The sequence below is a fragment of the Hyla sarda genome, chromosome 3, assembly GCF_029499605.1.
Source record: "Hyla sarda isolate aHylSar1 chromosome 3, aHylSar1.hap1, whole genome shotgun sequence".
NCBI classification, from domain to species: Eukaryota; Metazoa; Chordata; class Amphibia; order Anura; family Hylidae; genus Hyla; species Hyla sarda.
In genome coordinates, this window is record NC_079191.1 from 222,591,132 (window position 1) to 222,614,069 (window position 22,938).

At 41.6% G+C, this 22,938-nt stretch overlaps 1 protein-coding gene across 1 annotated transcript in view; it reads left to right on the plus strand.

Annotated features, from left to right (window-relative positions):
* The window catches only part of FUT9 (fucosyltransferase 9), a 184,589-nt gene that overhangs the window by 105,096 nt on the left and 56,555 nt on the right, over positions 1-22,938 (plus strand). The window contains exon 2 of the mRNA XM_056566144.1: positions 21,195-21,351. The gene's annotated coding sequence lies outside the window, so the exon portion shown is untranslated. The remainder of the gene's footprint in view (positions 1-21,194; positions 21,352-22,938) is intronic.

Here is a 22,938-nt window from a genome sequence, read left to right on the forward strand (position 1 = left end):
CATCCACAGTGACCTCATAACAGTGACATCCACAGTGACCTCATAACAGTGACATCCACAGTGACCTCATAACAGTGACATCCACAGTGACCTCATAACAGTGGCATCCACAGTGACCTCATAACAGTGACATCCACAGTGACCTCATAACAGTGACATCCACAGTGACCTCATAACAGTGATATCCACAGTGACCTCATAACAGTGACATCCACAGTGACCTGATAACAGTGACATCCACAGTGACCTCATGACAGTGACATCCACAGTGACCTCATAACAGTGACATCCACAGTGACCTCATAACAGTGACATCCCCAGTGACCTCATAACAGTGACATCCACAGTGACCTGATAACAGTGACATCCACAGTGACCTCATAACAGTGACATCAACAGTGACCTCATAACAGTGACATCCAAAGTGACCTGATAACAGTGACATCCACAGTGACCTGATAACAGTGACATCCACAGTGACCTGATAACAGTGACATCCACAGTGAGCAGATAACAGTGACATCCACAGTGACCTGATAACAGTGACATCCACAGTGACCTGATAACAGTGACATCCACAGTGACCTCATAACAGTGACATCCACAGTGACATCCACAGTGACCTGATAACAGTGACATCCACAGTGACCTGATAACAGTGACATCCACAGTGACCTCATAACAGTGACATCCACAGTGACATCCACAGTGACCTCATAACAGTGACATCCACAGTGACCTCATAACAGTGACATCCACAGTGACATCCACAGTGACCTCATAACAGTGACATCCACAGTGACCTCATAACAGTGACATCCACAGTGACCTGATAACAGTGACATCCACATTGACCTGATAACAGTGACATCCACAGTGACCTCATAACAGTGACATCCACAGTGACCTCATAACAGTGGCATCCACAGTGATCTCATAACAGTGACATCCACATTGACCTCATAACAGTGACATCCACAGTGACCTGATAACAGTGACATCCACATTGACCTCATAACAGTGACATCCACAGTGACCTCATAACAGTGGCATCCACAGTGACCTCATAACAGTGACATCCACAGTGACCTCATAACAGTGACATCCACAGTGACCTCATAACAGTGGCATCCACAGTGACCTCATAACAGTGACATCCACAGTGACCTCATAACAGTGACATCCTCAGTGACCTCATAACAGTGACATCCACAGTGACCTGATAACAGTGACATCCACAGTGACCTGATAACAGTGACATCCACAGTGACCTCATAACAGTGACATCCACAGTGACCTGATAACAGTGACATCCACAGTGACCTGATAACAGTGACATCCACAGTGACCTCATAACAGTGACATCCACAGTGACCTCATAACAGTGACATCCACAGTGACCTGATAACAGTGACATCCACAGTGACCTGATAACAGTGACATCCACAGTGACCTCATAACAGTGACATCCACAGTGACCTGATAACCACAGTGACCTGATAACAGTGACATCCACAGTGACCTGATAACAGTGACATCCACAGTGACCTCATAACAGTGACATCCACAGTGACCAGATAACAGTGACATCCAAATTGACCTCATAACAGTGACATCCACAGTGACCTGATAACAGTGACATCCACAGTGAGCAGATAACAGTGACATCCACAGTGACCTCATAACAGTGACATCCCCAGTGACCTCATAACAGTGACATCCACAGTGACCTCATAACAGTGACATCCACAGTGACCTGATAACAGTGACATCCACAGTGACCTGATAACAGTGACATCCACAGTGACCTGATAACAGTGACATCCACAGTGACCTGATAACAGTGACATCCACAGTGACCTCATAACAGTGACATCCACAGTGACCTCATAACAGTGACATCCACAGTGACCTCATAACAGTGACATCCACAGTGACCTCATAACAGTGACATCCACAGTGACCTGATAACAGTGACATCCACAGTGACCTGATAACAGTGACATCCACAGTGACCTGATAACAGTGACATCCACATTGACCTCATAACAGTGACATCCACAGTGACCTCATAACATTGACATCCACAGTGACCTCATAACAGTGACATCCACAGTGACCTCATAAAAGTTACAACCACAGTCAGACCTCACCAATCCTTTTTTTATTTTATTTCGTTGAGAAAGTAATAATAAAAACTAATGTTGTCAGGAAGGAGTCTAAATAATGCGCATAGCTATGTAAATTATTTCTTGTTTACTTTGTTATCCTCCTGTTCTTTATATCAACACTTGTGTCACTTTTTTTTTAGTAAAGTTTTAAATCTTTTATTTAGGATTCTCTTCTAGAATTCTAGGTTTGAGTTCTGCATCTTTCCTTTAATCTGTGACAACTGACAATTATCTTATCTCTATATTTTTTCCATTGCAGCTGTTTTGCTTTTGGTTTTTTACCGTGTGTGTCAATAAGTTGGGCTGACAGCTTAACCCTTACCCACTCATTGATGTAATATTATTTCATGGTAAGGGTTCACACATAGTTTTTGCGTAATGCCTGCACGTAATATTCCGCACGGATTTCAATGGGATTCTGCTGCACTGTTCACATGGCAGAATTTCTGCTTCAGATGTTTCTGCCACAGAAATTCTGATTCCGACTTCCACAAACAGAATAGACGTGTCCATTCTTTCTGCGGAGTCTGCAAGGAAATCAATTGGCGTCTTTGAGACGGCACATTTCCATGCGATCCTAGTACCCGTCAGATCGGAATGGAATTTATATATGTGTCTTCTGCGCGGACATTCAACTCATTTTCCTACATGTGAAACCGGCCTAAGCGAGTAATTCATGTGAACCATGGTGCTCATATAAAGTGGTTGAATTGAAGTAGGGGTGAATTGTTCATCCTTGATGTAAGCAAGGACAAAAGAGACAATGAGTTAAACTGTAAATCAGCTTTAAACTTTACTTGCTCTGTACTTAAAGGGGTACTCCGGTGGAAAACTTTTTTTTAAAATCAACTGGTGCCAGAAAGTTAAATAGATTTGTAAATTACTTCTATTAAAAAATCTTAATCTTTCCAGTACTTATTAGCTGCTGAATACCACGGAGGAAATTATTTTCTTTTTGGAACACAGTGCTCTCCGCTGACATCATGACCACAGTGCTCTCTGCTGACATCTCTGTTCATTTTAGGAACTGTCCAGAGCAGCATATGTTTACTATGGGGATTTTCTTCTACTCTGGACAGTTCTTAAAATGGACAGAGATGTCAACAGAGAGCACTGTGGTCATAATGTCAGCAGAGAGCACTGTGTTCCAAAAAGAAAAGAATTTCCTCTGTAGTATTCAGCAGCTAATAAGTACTAGAAGGATTAAGATTTTTTAATAGAAGTAATTTACAAATCTGTTTACCCTTCTGGCACCAGTTGATTAAAAAAAAAAAAGTTTTCCACTAGAGCACCCCTTTAACCCCTTAAGGAGGCAGGACGCAAATGTACGTCCTGGTGAGCTGGTACTTAACGCACCAGGACGTACATTTACGTCCTAAGCATAACCGCGACCATCGGAGCGATGCCCGGATCATGCGTGGCAGGGACCGGCTGCTGATCGCAGCCAGGGACTCGCCGGTAATGGCGGACATCCGCGATCCCGTGGATGTCCCCCATTAACCCCTCAGATGCTGTGATCAATACAGATCACGGCATCTGCAGCATCGCGGTCACTAAAGTGGATGATCGGATCGCCCGCAGCGCTGCAGCGGTGATCCGATCATCCAGCACAGCAGATGGAGGTCCCCTCACCTGCTTCCACTGCCTTTCCGGCGTCCTCTGCTCTGATCTGCCTTCCCGCAGACCAGAGCAGAAGATGACCGATAATACTGATCATTGCTGTGTCCTATACATAGCACTGAACAGTATTAGCAATCGAATGATTGCTATAAATAGTCCCCTATGGGGACAATTAAAGTATAAAAGTAAAATAAGTTAAAAAAATGAAGTAAAAAAAATGTAAAAAAAACCCTCCCCCAATAAAAATGTAAATTGTCCCATTTTTCCTATTTCACCCCCAAAAGATGTTAAAAAAATATTTTATGTACATATTTGGTATTGCTGCGTGCGTTAATATCTGAACTATTAAAATAAAATGTTAATGATACCGTACGGTGAACGGCGTGAACATTAAAAATAAGTCCAAAAAAGCTGCTTTTTTATAACATTTTATTCCAAAATTTTTTTTATAAAAAATGGATTAACAGTTTTATATAAGCGAATATGGTATCGATAAAAAGTACAGATCCCGGTGCAAAAAATTTGCCCTCATACTGCCGCTTATACGGAAAAATTAAAAAGTTATAGGTCTTCAAAAATAGGGGGATTCCTTTTTCACCTTAAGGACTCGGTCGTTTTTTGCAATTCTGACCACTGTCACTTTAAACATGTATAATTCTGGAATGCTTTTACTTATCATTCTGATTCCGAGATAGTTTTTTTGTGACATATTCTACTTTAACATAGTGGTAAATATTTGTGGTAACTTGCATCCTTTCTTGGTGAAAAATCCCAAAATTTTATGAAAATTTTTAAAATTTTGCATTTTTCTAACTTTGAAGCTCTCTGCTTGTAAGGAAAATGGATATAAGTTTTTTTTTTTATTATTCACATATACAATATGTCTACTTTATGTTTGCATCATAAAATTGATGTGTTTTTACTTTTGGAAGACACCAGAGGGCTTCAAAGTTCAGCAGCAATTTTCCAATTTTTCACAAAATTTTCAAACTCGATATTTTTCAGGGACCAGTTCAGGTTTGAAGTGGATTTGAAGGGTCTTCATATTAGAAATACCCCACAAATGACACCATTATAAAATCTGCACCCCTCAAAGTATTAAAAATGACATTCAGTCAGTGTTTTAACCCTTTATGTGTTTCACAGGAATAGCAGCAAAGTGAAGGAGAAAATTCTAAATCTTAATTTTTTACACTCGCATGTTCTTGTAGACCCAATTTTTGAATTTTTGCAAGGGGTAAAAGGAGAAAATTTTTACTTATATTTGTAGCTCAATTTCTCTCGAGTAAGCACATACCTTATATGTCTATGTAAAGTGTTCGGCGGGCGCAGAAGAGGGCTCAGAAGGGAAGGAGCGACAAGGGGATTTTGGAGAGAACATTTTTCTGAAATGGTTTTTGGGGGGCATGTCACCTTTAGGAAGCCCCTAGGGTGCCAAAACAGCAAAAAAAAAACAACACATGGCATACCATTTTGGAAACTAGACCCCTTGAGGAATGTAACAAGGAATTAAGTGAGCCTTAATACCGCACAGGTGTTTCATGACTTTTGCAAATGTATAAAAAAAAAATTTTTTTTACCTAAAATGCTTGTTTTCCCAAAAATTTTACATTTTTAAAAAGGGTAATAGCAAAAAATACCCTCCAAAATTTGAAGCCCAATTTCTCCCGATTCAGAAAACACCCCATATGGGGGTGAAAAGGGCTCTGCTGGCGCACTACAGGTCTCAGAAGAGGAGTAGTCACATTTGGCTTTTTGGAAGCAAATTTTGCTCTGGGGGCATGCCGCATTTAGGAAGCCCCTATGGTGCCAGGACAGCAAAAAAAAAAACAAAAACACATGGCATACCATTTTGGAAACTAGACCCCTTGTGGAACGTAACAAGGGGTAAAGTGAACCTTAATACCCCACAGGGGTTTCACGACTTTTGCATCTTAAAAAAAAAAAAAAAATGTACCTAAAATGCTTGGTTTCCCAAAAATTTTAAATTTTTAGAAAGGGTAATAGCAGAAAAGAACTCCCAAAATTTTAAGCCCAATTTCTCCCAATTCAGAAAACACCCCATATGGGGGTGAAAAGTGCTCTGCTGGCGCACTACAGGTCTCAGAAAAGAAGAAGTCACATTTGGCTTTTTGAAAGCAAATTTTGCTCTGGGGGCATGCCGCATTTAAGAAGCCCCTATGGTGCCAGAACAGCAAAAAAACAAAAACACATGGCATACCATTTTGGAAACTAGACCCCTCGGGGAACGTAACAAGGGGTGAAGTGAACCTTAATACCCCACAGGTGTTTCACGACTATTGCATTTGTAAAAAAAAAAACATTTTTTACTTAAAATGCTTGGTTTCCCAAACATTTTACATTTTTAAAAAGGGTAATAGCAGAAAATATCCCCCAAAATTTGTAACACAATTTCTCCCGAGTACGGCGATACCCCATATGTGACCCTAAACTGTTGCCTTGAAATACGACAGGGCTCCAAAGCGAAAGAGCGCCATGCGCACTTACAGAGGGGTGGACATAGGGGTATTCTACGTGATTCCCAAACAGGGTGCCTCCAGCTGTTGTAAAACTCCCAGCATGCCTGGACAGTCAGTGGCTGTCTGGCAATACTGGGAGTAGTTGTTTTGCAACAGCTGGAGGCTCCGTTTTGGAAACAGTGGCGTACCAGACGTTTTTCATTTTTATTGGGAAGGGGAGGGGGACTGTGTAGGGGTATGTGTATATGTAGTGTTTTTTTACTTTTTCTTTTATTTTGTGTTAGTGTAGTGTAGTGTTTTTAGGGTACAGTCACACAGACGGGGGTTCACAGTAGTTTCTCGCTGTCAGTTTGAGCTGCGGCAGAAAATTTGCCACAGCTCAAACTTGCAGCCGGATACTTACTGTAAACCTCCGCCCATGTGAGTGTACCCTGTATATTCACATTGGGGGGGGGGGGGGGAAACATCCAGCTGTTGCAAAACTACAACTCCCAGCATGTACGGTCTATCAGTGCATGCTGGGAGTTGTAGTTTTGCAACAGCTGAAGGTAGACTACTTTGGCTGGGGATGCTGGGGATTGTAGTTATGCAACAGCTGGAGACACACTGGTTTGCTACTTAACTCAGTGTTTCACAACCAGTGTGCCTCCAGCTGTTGAAAAACTACAACTCCCAGCATGTGCGGTGCATGCTGGGAGTTGTAGTTTGCAATAGCTGGCGGCACACCGGTTGTGAAACACTGAGCTAAGTAAAAAAAAACTCTGTGTTTCACAACCAGTGTGCTTTCAGCTGTTGCAAAACTACAACTCTCAGCAGTCGCCGACAGCCAACGGGCATGCTGGGAGTTGTAGTTATGCAACCAGCAGATGCACCACTACAACTCCCAGCATGCACTTTAGCTGTTGGTGCAAGCTGGGAGTTGTAGTTATACAACAGCTGAAGGTACACTTTTCCATAGAAAAAATGTGCCTCCAGCTGTTGCAAAACTATAAGTCCCAGCATGCCCATAAGGGAATGCTGGGAGTTGTGGTGGTCTGCCTCCTACTGTTGCATAACTACAGCTCCCAGAATGCCCTTTTTGCATGCTGGGAGCTGTTGCTAAGCAACAGCAGGAGGCTGTCACTCACCTCCAACTGCTGCTCCCGCACACAGGTAAGTCCCTCGTCGCCGCCGCTCCTGAGGCCCAATCCCAACAGGGACGCCGGGGATCGTGGTCCCCAGCTGCCGGGTTCCCGCACCCGCTCATGTCCTCTGGAAGAGGGGCGGAGCGGGTTGCGGGAGTGACACCCGCAGCAGGTGCCCTGATTGGTCTGCCGGTAAACCGGCCGACAAATCAGGGCGATCGTGAGGTGGCACCAGTGCCACCTCACCCCTGCTGGCTATGGCTGTTCTAATTGCCCCGATCAGCCAGCAATTCCGGTTCACCGGGTCACTGGAGACCCAATTGACCCGGAATCCGCCGCAGATTGCTGGGCTGAATTGTACAGCGATCTGTGGCCATCGCCAACATGGGGGGTCATCATGACCCCCCCGGGCGATATGCCGCGATGCCTGCTGATTGATATCGGCAGGTATCGGGCACCGGCTTACCTCCGGCTAGCGGCGGGGGTCCGGGAATGGACAGGACGTACTCATACGTCCTCAGTCCTTAAGGACTCGGAAAGGGGGGGGTATGAGTACGTCCTAAGTCCTTAAGTGGTTAAACGTACTAATTTAATTAAAAAGTTTGCAATTTTTTTTAAGCGCAACAGTAATAGAAAAGTATGTTACTATGGGTATCATTTTAATCGTATTGACCCAAAGAATAAAGAACACATGTCATTTTTACGGCGTGAAAACGAAACCTTCCAAAATGAGCAAAATTGCTGTTTTCTTTTTAATTTCCCCACACATAGTATTTTTTTGGTTGCGCCATAAATTTTATGGTAAAGTGAGTGATGGCATTACAACGGACAACTGGTCTCGCAAAAAACAAGCCCTCATACTAGTCTGTGGATGAAAATATAAAAGAGTTATGATCTTTTGAAGGCGAGGAGGAAAATACGAAAATGTAAAAATAAAATTGAGTCCTTAAGGCCCAAATGGGCTGAGTCCTTAAGGGGTTAAAGGCTATGAATTCAATTTCTTGCTTTGTACTTATTATGGTGCAAAAACTATTTCCAAAGAGTTTTTATAACAAGGTTTCTACTCAACAGCCTCCTCCTATGTCCTGACAGATGTAGCCTAACATGATCAATCCTTATCTCTTGTCTCCTGCACAAATGTCTTAGTTCATTTATGACCAGATCAAAGTTGACCTCTCAGTAGCACAGCGGCTTCTCTGCAGGTCTCATGGTGCCCTCTCTGCAGAGCCATGGCCCTCTGCAGCTCATCACTCTCTCTGTCAGCCACCGTAGCCTCTCTGTTATAAGGATGACTTTCATCTGGTGGCATCTCACCAAGCTCAGGCGCCCGGAAGCCCTACTCTCTCCATACCAAGCAACAGCAACTCTCAGTCACACACACACACACATACACACACACACACACACACACACACACTGCTATTACTTCATGTCAGTCAGCTCTATATACTATGTATGTAGAAATGTCTTGACATCTTGTGGTACCAGATAACATGGCAGGCATAAACTATCAACATGCAACACATTTATACATACAAAGCAGGAACAAGTAAAGAGAACAGTGAACAGCCACCAACAGCCATGTGCAGGAGTCATATAAAGTCAAAAGTAGACATTTGTTTTTCTAGGACACCAAGGTTACATAAACACAGTGTGATATATTCGCAGTTTGGCATATTTCCATTACATGGGTGTTTCTTTGCCTAACATGTTACACACTGGGTGTACCCACACATACTCCTAAAGGAACAGTCCATATACATTTCACAAATCCTGAGGAGCAGTGTGATGCACACTGCTATATATGTATTATCTAATAAAGGTGTAGCCTGTCTTTGGGACCTTAGCTCATCCTGACAGTTCTTCAAGAGATGATGCACTAAATAAACATGTTTAAAGGAAATAACCATGGTGGAGCTCTAAGCACACATGAGCCATCAGCTAACATCCCACTGTGACAGCCAGAATCAGAGATAACTCAGGTCTTGACAATTTTTTACTTTAGATGCCATGGCCAATAGTCATCTCAGCGTCTTACTGGTAAAACAATGGTAGAGGGTTCCCTTTCCCACCTTATTGGCATCACTCAGATAAAGCCATGTGGTATTGCAGTGTATTCTATGAGTGATTAAATGCAAAATAACTATATTCCCCATTAATCCCCTTAAAAAGGTATCAAAAGTAACTCAATACCACGGTCTCCCAACAGGTTTCTTTTGAAAAAAATAGCTTGTAAAAACATGCAACACAAAACAAGCTGGACCCCACACGTCATCAGGTGGTTGGCTGTTCAGGAAAGACAAGAAGAAGCCAAGGATCCTGGGAAAGGCTTGAGACAACAGTCATCCAGATACCAAAGGAATGCTAATCCTGCGGGGGGGATCATAAAATCACAAAAAGGGGTCGATCCATCCCACACATGAAAGGCAAGTGAAGCACTTAAGCCATAACTTGGCATCACAGGCACGATAGTGAAAAGTTAACAAAACTTGTATAACCCCTTTAAGGCCAAAATAGGTCATAAAGAAAAAAAGGAGCAACTGCTCTTTACTAATGAAGGGCAAGAGTCCTGAAAGAGCTTTCTACAAATGGCTAGTTTTCCCTTCTGGGAAAAATTATGGCTTGGTTAATATTCACCAGTCATGTTTCAAGGCTCTCCTACGGTTCCATGTGACTTGAAGGGATGCTATCTTCCCTAGATGGTAACAAAGAACAAGGTCTTTTCTTTTTGGAGGAGAGCAACTTTGCATCCTTTTTCCCCTTGGAGCATTGCATGGCCTATGTAATATAGGCCATGCCAAACTCTATAGGGAATATATAATCTTAATACTACACTATATGGGTCTACTTAATAAGACACACTACCACCCAGTCTCACATTTATTTGGGAGGTGAGACAAAAGTAGAGGACAGATGGGAATAAGACTGCAGGATCAGACTACAGAATGTGTTGTCTGTTACCATGACGAAACATATCTTTATAGTGGCTCTAAAAAGAAAATAGAAGGAAATGGTTAACACCTATTGAAAAGTTATGTGATGTTTAATTTTAGCACGGGGTCAATAGAAATAATTTTACTGTAATGGTGTGCACAGCTTTTAGGGTAGGGTCACACTGCATTTTGCTGTGTATTTGCTGCTGCGTATTTTCCTACCCATTGAAATCAATAGGTGGGAAAATCAGCAGCGTATTTTGCTACTTGATGACTTTAATGGGTAGAAAAATACACAGCAGCAAATATGCAGCAAAATGTGGCACGTGTGACCCTATCCTCAAACACACTTGCTTGTGAACAATAATATAGTAATGACTGCTGAATTCCTGTTGACACTTGGAAGGACGAAAAGAACCCTTAGGGTATGTTCACACTGTGGAATTCCGTGAGTGGAATTCCGTGAGTGGAATTCCGTGAGCGGAATTCCGTGAGCGGAATTCCGCGCAGTGAACATTAGCATCAGTGTGAATGGGTCTTCCGCAAGAGGAATTTCAGGGGCAGACAATTTGCTGAAATTGTTCCACGCAAAGAAAGAACATATTCTTTCTTTGTGCAGAATTCCGCAAGTACTACATAGCCATCAATGGTGATGGCGCAGTGCCACGCGGTCCTACTGCTGAAGTATTTTCGGCAGCCGCCAATTCCACAAGCAGAGATTCCGCAGTGTGAACATACCCTTACTAGTGCTAGGCGGTATACTGGTTCATACCCCGAAAACCGAAATTTTTTTCCTGAACGATATGAATTTTGCCCATACCGCAATACCGGTTGGGCACCCCCACCCCCCCTCGAATGAGTGAATCATCCGCCGCAGCGCACTGTCCGCACATCATGGAACCAATCATATGTGACCCATGAGGGCTGTTCTGCTGTTCTTCTGCCCCCCAATGAATTATCAGCTGCGCTGTCCCCACATCTGTTCCCACATCATATCACCCACAAGCACTCCTCTGCTCATCCTCCTATGAGTTGCGGGCCGCCGGCACTAGAAATCTGAACTGTACTACAAATAACGTTGCCCGGCTGCAAGATTAAACAAAATAAACATTTACTCACCTCCCGACGTTCCCCGTTATTGACCTCACGGCCCCTCCGCTGGAGTCCTGGGGATGGGAGCGTCACAGAGCCATCAGCCTATCACCGGCCACAGCGATGTCCCGCCCCGGCCGATGATAGGCTGGTGGCTCTGTGACTTTCCCATCCCAAGAAAACAGCAAGAGGACCGCAGCACAGTGAAGATGGTACTAGATCCCAGGAAACGTTATTTGTAGTACAGTACAGATTTCTAGCACTGGCGGCCTGCAACTCATAGGAGGATGAGCAGAGGAGCGCTTGCGGTGACATGATGTGGGGACAGTGCAGCTGATAATTCATTGGGATGGGGTGTTGGAAGAGAAGTGGCGCCCAGGACACATGGGGGGGAACACCGTTAAATACCATGGAATCTGGAGTTTTTGCTCATACCGCCCAGCTCTAACCCTTAGTAGTCCTGAAGCAAAATGAATACTTTTAATACCATCTGTACTGGCCAAATATATGTAGGTGTTTTGTTACAGACTGAAAACCTTGTATAATATTGTGATTTCTGCAGTTGGGTAAGAAATATTTTTACTTTGCAGTGGTGAAAAGTTTTGCTTACTGAAGCAATATATGACATGTTTCTGATGATAGAGCATTTAGATAGAAAAGTACAGTAGTAATAGCTATGATGTTTTTCATAGATTTAATAATCAAATCCATTTACTAGAACGCTCTGGACTGCCACAAAATGCCTTGTTCACCATTAGAGTATTGAATTATATAAACATCATCCCACCCTCCTCAATACTTAGGGGACCGTCTACTGTTAGGAACAGGTTTTCATATATAAAAATTCATGTTTTGTTTGTGAATTTCCTTTTATCAGAATCTACCCTAGAGAAAAACGAGACAGAAGCTGTGAAATTGTGGATCTGAAAAGTTTTTTTTGGTAGTAATAAAATAAAGCTTTAAGACTTAATGGGGAGGTTAGTTCACATGTCTTGAATAAATATGTACACTGACAGAGGCTTTTACATAGCCTTTCATAGAGCAACATTATTATATAAAAAACACAAGCTTTTTATACCTCTTTTACGACAAATAATAATATATTTAAATATATACTTTTTTCTTTTTTTTTTTTTGTTCTCCAAGGGGACTTGCACAAGCTATCGTTTAATCACCGTAACAGTTCCCAGTGAACTGTCATTTTTGTGCGCTATTATTGTATCCTACTAGTAGAGATCTTTAATAGCAGATCTACCATGGCAGCCATGGAGACATTCAGAAGACCCCTGGCTACTATGACAACCAGTCAGACCTTGCGATTGCATTGCAGGGGGATGCTAATCAGAGCTTTGGCCGGTCCAGCACCTGTCAAATCACGGTCACTATTGACCACAGGATCTAGGGGTTAAAGTCTACCTGTCATTAGCAAAAACTTTTAATATAATGTAGAAAATAAACATTGTATGTATATTTGTAATATACATTGGTTATAAGATGTGTATATTTTTCCCTTGCAGCTATTATTCATGTGTCTCTGTAAAGAGACCAAATACAGGAAGTGTGGGTGGACAAGCAGGGCTCTGTGCATTGAGGACAAGCAGGGTTCTGAACACTGAGGACAAGCAGGGCTCTGTGCACTGAGGACAAGCAGGGCTCTGTACACTGAGGAAAAATAGGGCTCTGTACACTGAGGACAAGCAGGGCTCTGTACGCTGAGGACAAGCAGGGCTCTGTGCAGTGAGGACAAGCAGGGCTCTGTGCACTGAGGACAATCAGGGCTATGTACACTGAGGACAAGCAGGGCTCTGTACGCTGAGGACAAGCAGAGCTATGTACACCGAGGACAAGCAGGGCTCTGTACACTGAGGACAAGCAGGGCTCTGTAAACTGAGGACAAGCAGGGCTCTGTACACAGAGGACAAGCAGGGCTCTGTGCACTGAGGACAAGCAAGGCTCTGTACACTGAGGACAAGCAGGGCTCTGTACACTGAGGACAAGCAGGGCTCGGTACACAGAGGACAAGCAGGGCTCTGTGCACTGAGGACAAGCAAGGCTCTGTACACTGAGGACAAGCAGGGCTCTGTACACTGAGGACAAGCAGGGCTCTGTACACTGAGGACAAGCAGGGCTCTGTGCACTGAGGACAAGCAGGGCTCTGTACACTAAGAACAAGCAGTGCTCTGTGCAGTGAGGACAATCAGGGATCTGTACACTGAGGACAAGGAGGGCTCTGTACACTGAGGACAAGCAGGGCCCTGTACACTGAGGACAAGCAGGGCTCTGTACACTGAGGACAAGCAGGGGTCTGTGCAGTTAGGGTCTGTGACACACTCCTGGCTCACACAACAGGGTGATTGACAAACCAGAAGCCTGCAGAGTCCTGCTTGTCCTGCCCTAACTTCCTGTATTTGGTCTCCTCACAGAGACACACAGGCAATGGTTAAAAAATTTGTACATTTTTTAACCAATGTATATTAAAAATATGCATGTAATGTTATTATCTACATTAAATAAAATGTTTTTGCTAATGACAGGTACACTTTAAATGACCAGCAACAGAATGCTCTCAGAACAGCAAAAATAAAGTTCCATTATATGTATTATGTATATTAAATGGTAATATATTGCAATAGTATTAGATGTTATTGCGGCCCAACTTTTATGATGGGTATTACAAAGTTAATTTGGAATCTTGCACAACGTTCCTAATGATAATTTATTGTATGAGTAATAATTATTGTTTTACAGTATTATGTGTATTCATTGCTTGTATTTTATTGTGCAGTGTAGATTTATGTAATCTGGTAACTGTTAAGAATATAATTATATAGGTCCATCCCTAGAGTGGCCTTTACCATATTGCATAGTTTTGATATAGAATATCTGTTAGGCTGGGCTAGTCACATATATAAGGCATCCGGTTTAGTTTCCCACCGGCGTGCATCGGAGGGAAACTGGTGCAAGAACTTTATCCCATTTATTTGAATGGGACAGTTCACAATCATCCAGTGTCTTCATTTTGACGTCGGATGGTTGGACACACCGGAGGGCACCGGACAGGGGAATGCAGATTGCCGGACAAATGTGAACCCAGCCTAACAACGTTGTGAACAAGATTTAGATAAATAATATGCATTTTAACAAAGCTAAGAACAGTATAGAAAACATAACTTTTATTATCTTATTTTTATAATCTGTTTTTAGTACCCCTTAAAAGCACTGAATACAATATTTAGAAGAAGTACTCAGTGAAAAAAGGTCAAGGTGATAAATGTTTTTAGTGCATTGCTGTTCCATACATATGTTCTATATTGCCCTACTGTCTTGAAATAAGAGTTGTAGTTTTTTTTTTTTTCACGAATAATGATTACTAACAGCTGACCCAGGACATATTTGGTATTATTTATTATTTATCTATATTACATTTCATCAGTGGACATTGTACAACCAGAATTAATGAGACACGTCGTCTTTTAATAATTACACGTATAAGTGTTTGTTCCATCGAATGTTATAGTTTTGATGAATATTTTTACTGTCCCAATTTCTTTGTCTCCCGCACATAAATGGCCTCTTTATCATTTCAATGGAAGAAGTTTCAGAGCTGAAATTAATTTAACATACTGCTGACAGAGTGTACATTGAAGCAATAGCTCAATGATTTTACAATATGATATTAATTCCTGAGCTACCAGCGGTTTAATGGTTTCTTCAAGGTTACTCACTGCCATGCACTGGAACACAATTCCTTGATGAGTATAAACATGAAGGCCAGTATTTTACTTAGAAATCCCTTAACGGCGTTAGATATTTTTATACCTATGTAATTCTCTGGCCTGTTGTGGGACTGCTTTTTTAAAGCAGATTGCATTGGAATAAAAATAATTGGTGTGATCTAGGGCATATAGAAATGGTTCTCTTTTTATCTGATAAGGAATCATAGAGTCAAAAATCAAGGAATCAGCAATCAGAAAATCAGAAAGACTGGGACCTCCAACAGTTTCCTTCCCGCCACCTGGCTCTTCCCATGCTCAGAGTGGCCAGCACTCTGTGCCCGTGTTGGCCAACGCACAAATTGCTTGTCGACACGCTCCCTCCATGCATCTTTATGGAAGAGCCATAACAAAGGTTACTTTTTACTATTTTAATCCCATTAAATCAAATGGGACAGTTCAGATTTATCTGGCACCTCAATTAGGATGCCGGACAGGTGAACAGAACGGCATTCCCCCTTAGAAATGTAGGGTAGGTGCCGGACCATACACAACTAATGCACTACAGTGGTGGCTGGTAATCCAGCCCGATACTGGGCCATTTTGCTGGAAATATGTGACGGCACCGTTACATATAAAGGTAAAAAAGCTCAAGGATATTTGTTTACTTTAAGGTTCCTTTATTAAATAAAGCACAATGATTGTATAATGAAAAGCTTGGAAACATTAAAAAAGGTTTTATTTTTTACTGTCAAGAAATAGGGACAATCTTGTTTACCGTATATACTCGAGTATAAGCCGAGTTTTTCAGCACGCTTTTTTGTGCTGAAAATGCCCCCCTCAGCTTATACTCGAGTGAACTCTCCACCTGTCAATTCCTTCTCAGTGGTCTTCAACATGTGGACCTCCAGATGTTGCAAAACTACAACTCCCAGCATGCCCGGACAGCCATCAGCTGTCTGGGCATGCTGGGAGTTGTAGTTATGATACATCTGGAGGTCCACAGGTTGAAGACCACTGCGGCCTTCGTCATCATCCAGACCCCCCTTTAGTTTTCTACTCACCTACTCTTGGTGGGAAGGAGGGGTGAGCTGTTCCGGGCCATCTATGCTGCAGGGACCATCCGGTGGGGAGGGTTGGTCTGTCCATCTTCACCCGGAGGCCCACTTCTCCGCTCTGGGCCGGCCCCGGACTATTGACATTGCCCGGACCAGTGACGTCCCTGCGCATGAACGTCCCTGTGCGTCGTCAAGGCAACGTCACTAGTCTGGGGCCGGCCAGGAGCGGAGAAGAGGGCCTCCTGGTGAAGTTGGACAGCCCGGAACGACTAACCCTCCCCACTGGACGGTCCCTGCAGCATAGATGGCCCGGAACAGCTCACCCCTCCTTCCCACCGAGGGGTGGTGAGTAGAAAACTAAAGGGGGGTCAAATAAGGGGCCTCGGCATCCATTCGGGTAGGCTTATACTCGAGTATATACGGTATATCTAAGACTGAAAACCTCTACAGAACACATTAAGCTGAAATTCCTGCAGTTGTATCCAGTCTAGGCAAAATTCTGTGTCAATACAACAGCAGCACAAAGCTTTTTCCTGTCAGTTTATTCATGTAAATGAAGAAGAAGCCTGGAAAAAAGCCTCAGCTGTGAAAGTATTACATTTGTTAGTTTTTAAGATCACTAGATGTAAGTGTTTCCTATCAATGGCAAGTTTTTCATTTATAATGAATAAGTTGTATTTACACAAGACTTGGAAGTTCCTTAAAATGTTTTGCATGATCATATTCTGATTCTTTGCCATTTTTCAAATAAAAAGTATGCATAATTGTCATAGTTGGAAATGGTACCGACCCTAAAATAAATTTAGCATGTCAACTTTACCACACAAAGAAATATCTCCTCATAAAATTACTCATTGCCTTTTATTTATTTTGTTCAATTTTGTTGTATAAATATTTTTATACTGGTTTCATAATATATTAGATGGTAAAATAAAGCGAGCCAGTAAAAATTCATTTTTGACCCGCAAAAAATAAGCCATGAAAACATTATGGCTCAGGTTGTGTTTACATTAGCGCTCGGAGGTCTTTTATGGAGCTTCTTTTTCTGATTCCATTATATTGACTCGACTTTAGTGGAGACAAAACCCCTGCAATGTTAGTTTTTTTTTCTCCGCTACAGTCATGTAACAGAACCCTGACAGACCCCATGTGAAGTGAATGAGACCTGTCGGGTTCTGTTGATGCCCACTGTCACAACTTCTGTCCCAGCCCCGTTATCAGCTGTTGTAATGGAGTACCCCTAACAGAGCTTCACAACACTGATGTGAACGTAGCCTTAGAAGGTGAAGAGAAAAGAAAATCAAGGCAATATGGAAAATTTGGGTGGTCGTAAAGAGGGTTAAACATTTCTGTATGTCTATATTCAATAATGCCATATTTTAATATGAACTTTCAGCATGAAGCATGTCTATGCAGTAGAATAGTCTTCAACCTGTGTTTTTCTGAAGAGTAGGGAATTGTCAGGGGGGTTTTCATTTTACCGTATGTGGTAGGGGTGGGTTCACATATGTCCGGCATAGGTGAACTCAGCCTAATACTCGACAAAATCGATGCTGCAACTGATGACAGCATCCATTGTTTCTGGCACCGGACAGGGGAATGCAGCAAGCTACGTTCCCCTGTCCGGTGCTGTCCGGAACGTCAAAATCATCCTGCGTCAAAATTGGGACACTGGATGATTGTGAACTGTCCCATTCAAATGAATGGAATCAGTTCTAGCATCAGCTTCCCTCCAATGCACACCAGAGGGAAACTATGCCGGACAACTGATATATGTGAACCCAGTCTAATAAGTCTTGAATTTAGTTCTCAGCCAAGATGTAATATCAAGATTATTTAAAGACAGGGGCACACCATCACATTTACATAATTTATGCTTTTTTTGTATGGAAATTAGCTCTTCTCCAAAAGGAAGAAAAATATTTTATAATGGCCAAACCAAAAAGACGGGCCACCTGTTTGTAGATAGCTGTTATCCCTTAACAGTATAGAGCAAGATGCTGATTGGCTAGAGATGTGCCTTAGACTCAGCCTGAGGAGTTGTAGTACTGACTCAAGATGAAGAGATTCTGGTTTCTGAAGACTTATTTTTCAGTCTACGTACACCACTGATCTCTTTGAAGAGAACCATCCCAAGCTGCTTACTGGTCTTCTTTTAATAAAGATAACTAAACAAAGTAGCCAAGCTATTCGGTTTAATCAGTCACGCATTCAATTTGAAAGCACAACCTAAGAAGGTGTTCTAGTATTTAGAATTGAATGTGTAATATACTGTAGATGCTAAACAGTTATACTTAGCAGAAGGTCATGTGAAATACATCACAACCCAGAAACTGCCCATTTTAGTGCTGTTTAAGTTTACTAAGTGTATATACAATCTATTACATAATAATGATAATAATAATAGAATAGTAGTATGTCCAGTATACAATGTAAAATTCTGTATTTTCACTGAAGAGAAATGAAGGTAGGTGGGTGTCTGAGTTCTTGTATAACTAAGGGTCTATTCACACGGCTGAATTTCCGCTTGCGGAATTAAAGCCCATAGAATTCTATGGGATTTCGCACTCCCATTAACACTTCTGAATTTCTGCAATACAAAGTCCAGTCAGTGGCCAAATGTCTATTAGGGTCTATTCACATAGCAGAATTTCCGCATTTCCGCAAAACAAAGTCCTGTCGGTGGCCAAATGTCGGAAATTCAAAAGTGGGAATGGGAGTGTGGAATCCCATAGAAGTCTATGGGCCTTAAATTGAGGCGGAATTCCGCAAACGGAAATTCTGCCGTGTGAATAGACCTTAACCTCTTAAGGACGCAGGGCGTACCTGTACGCCCTGCGCCCGATCCCGGTATCGGGATAGCTGGGACCCTGGGCTAATATTGTGCAGCACAGATCGTTGTGCCGCACGCTATTAACCCTTTAGACGCGGTGATCAAAGTTGATCGCCGCGTCTAAAATGAAAGTAAAAGCTTCCCGGCAGCTCAGTCGGGTTGATCGGGACCATCGCGATAAAATCGCGATGTCCTGATCAGCTAGCATGCGAGCGGAGGTCCCTTCGCCTGTCTTCATCGGGTCCGATCGGCGATTGATTGCTCCAAGCCTGAGATTCAGGCTTGAGCAATCGACCGCCTATAACACTGATCAATACAAAGCTATGGCTTTGCAGTGAACAGTGTAAAAGATCAGTGCTTGCAGTGTTATAGCCCCCTACGGGAGCTATAACACTGCAAAAAAAGAGTGGAAAAAAATAGTTAATAAAGGTCATTTAACCCCTTCCCTAATAAAAGTTTGAATCACTCCACTTTTCCCATAAAAAAAGTGTAAATAAAAATAAACATATGTGGTATCGCTGCGTGCAGAAATGTCCGAATTATAAAAATATATCATTAATAAAACTGCACGGTCAATGTCGTATGCGAAAAAAAATTCCAAAGTCCAAAATAGCGTATTTTTGGTCACTTTTTACATCATGAAAAAGTGAATAAAAAGCAATCAAAAAGTCAGATAAATACAAAAATGGAACCAATAAAAACATCACAGCGCAAAAAATGAGCCCTCATACCGGCCCGTACACGGAAAAATAAAAAAGTTATAGGGGTCAGAAGATGAGAATTTTTAATGCATAAATTTTCCTGCATGTATTTATGATTTTTTCCGAAGTACGACAAAATCAAACCTATATAAGTAGGGTATAATTTTAACCGTATGGACATACAGAATAAAGAGAAGGTGTCATTTTTACCAAAAAATGCACTGCATAGAAATGGAAGCCCCCAAAATTTACTAAATTACATTTTTTCTTCAATTTTGTCGCACAATTAATTTTTTTTCCATTTCACCGTGGATTTTTGGGTATTAATGACTAATTTAACTGCAAAGTAGAATTGGTGGAGCAAATAATTAGCCATCATATGGAATACATATGGCATACATATGGCATACATCATATGTATGTGCAAAATTGAAAGCGTTATGATTTTTAGAAGGTGATGAGGAAAAAATGAAAATGCAAAAACGGAAAAACGCTGAGTCCTTAAGGGGTTAATATACTGTACATTTGGCCACTGACAGGACTTTGTTTTGCAGTTTAGTAGCAGAACTACCGATTCAGTTCTGAAGGTATAATACAGGTTGAAACTCATAATCAATATAGGTGTTTATTTTACAGTGGATTAAAGGATTGTTAGAATAAACAGGTTCACACACAATTACTAAGTCAATAGATATGGTTTACTTAAGGTGTAACTGTCATCGGAAAAAAAAAATTGATATGTCGTAGAAACACTTAGAACCCAAACAACCATGAGAACGGGCTTGGAAAAGTCAGCACTTAGCACATTCTCTCCCAGCTCTTTGTCACGTCTCCTGGAATGGGCCGTCCACGTCTCCCCCTTTCGTTCTTGTCATCGCTCAGGGTCTGAACACTGAGTAACATTTTTTTAAGTCACAGGTATGCTTTAAGTTAGTACATAAACAAAATATATGAAAAAGGCTGAGGACTTTATTGGCTTCTTCTTTCCTGTTGCTTGTACAAACTACTGGATATACTGTTGCCAATGTCAGAAGCCGACTGAGGTATGCACCAACACCCTATGAACTAGATTCAATGTTTTTCTCTGTCTATTTTTGTTATCCTCGCGGTTTCTGGTTTGCTCATGCAAATAACCCGTAGTAATAGTAGTTCTGACACTACCCAATTTTAGAGACTATTCACACTTACAGTATCCTATGCATATTTGAGGTGCAGCATGTGAAGCTGCGTCATTTAGTTTACATTGAACTCTGCAGCAAAAATCTGCAGCTTCAAATCCAGCGCATCAAATATTCCCTGGATACTGTACGTGTGAATACTCAGTATGCTGTCAACCGTTGTGCTTACTGTTATACTCCTAATTCCTTGGCAACATAATAATGTGTCAGAATCATAAAGCATAACCATTGTAATGCAGTATTGCAATGCATATTCATTTTTCACAATCTTTTTCTCTTTTTCTTTTGTAGACAAAGAAACACTACAGGCTCAAATGAGTTTTGATTTTGACATATCAAAAATGTCTAGCAGTTCTGGAAGCTTACGAGACCAAACAACCTGAGTCTTTTTTTAAACTTGTTGAACTTCTTTAAACAGATGACTCAGAAGTAAGGACAAAAAGTGAAGGTAACAAGCTTATTTTTTTAATTATTTGTTTTACGTTTTTACTTCATGCTGCATATTCCCCTACACATTTAGCCAGAGTTGAAAAAGTGGCACCACATTTTGTGACGTTATGTATTACATGATTACCCATTCATTTGAATATACACTATGTAATACTACGTAATGACTGCCCGCAATAGCAGCTGATCAGTAATAAGTTCAGCGGCAGGACCTGCAGTCATCAGCTGGTCGCCAAGATTGCTTCATTTTTTAGAAGTAAATGAGTGGTTGGGCACTCTCATTGAAAATTTTTTTGCTAGTGCACTCCTTATGGTAAATCAAAAAATATTTGTAATGTACTTTGTTTTTAAAAAAAAATGTTCTATGTTTTATTTGTGTTTAAAAAAGCTGCCACTAGGTGTCTCCCTACTTGTCCAGAGCACATTTTCCACTATCTTTTGCACAGACTTTGGACTCCTGCTGGTCTTGCAGAAGTTCACAATGAGGAAATGTTGAGGGGGGTGCAGCCTTAGCCCAATCATAGCTCATTTCACACACTGAACTGCTCTGGAGGAAGTTCTCTCCTGTATGGCTTCAGATGATGTCACACCTGCTGGGGAATGCCCCTTCCCAGTCTGTGAATCTAACTGAGACTGAGCAGAAAATACAGAGAAATATCAAGGTAGAATACTAACAAATAATAAAAATAAAGGCAGGGGGGCTTTATCATGGGGGGGGGGGGCAGAAAAATTGGAGGATTATAAGGTACTTTTTTAACACAAAAAAAAAAACTGATAAAATAAGCGTGCCTAAAATTGGCATAAGAAATCCAGGTTGAGGTCAGATCATCCGAGAGTTGATACCATCCTTAACCAGTACTGCCATTTATTACAGAGTTTTCCGCACACACATGGTCATCTTACATACAAAGTAAAGAGGAATTGTGGATCAAGACTCTGACTAGTTTGTATTTTGTTGTGGTCTCATGTACTTGACTCTCAGTCTTGACTTTTATTACACAGTGAAACCTTTCTAAAAGTCCACCTGTTTGAGAGCACCATCATCTTGTCCAGATCAAATTTAACATGACATTTTCAGTCCACCATACATTATAAATAGTGATCACGTTCTTTGAGAAGACCACCCCCACAGAAGAGCATTTTTACGATCATTGGGGGGGCATTCATCATTGTAGGTGTAAGTGTAACTACACATTTTTTGTGTGCTGGTAATGTGTAGGAGCACCAAATTAATTAAATGGTCGCAGAGCATTGGATAAGTTTTGTGCAGGTCACATTTCTGAAATTTTTCTCTTCACATACACCAAAAAGCTAAGCTAAGTCTGCGCTGGTGTAGTTTAGAGACTTTTCTGTGGTTTTGCACCTTTTTGGCGCCTTTTTGTGAAAAGGTGCAGTTCATAAAACCCGTCCATATCATGTGTATTGCCAAAATCAGTGGATTGCAACTCAAAATCAGCAGAAATGTGTAAACCAAAATGGGCAAAAAAAGTCACAAAAAGGACACTTGCGCCAAAATAGTGCCAAATATAATATAAAATTGTTAACATAATGATAAATGCCGACCATTGTTCCTTTTGGTCTTCTTTAT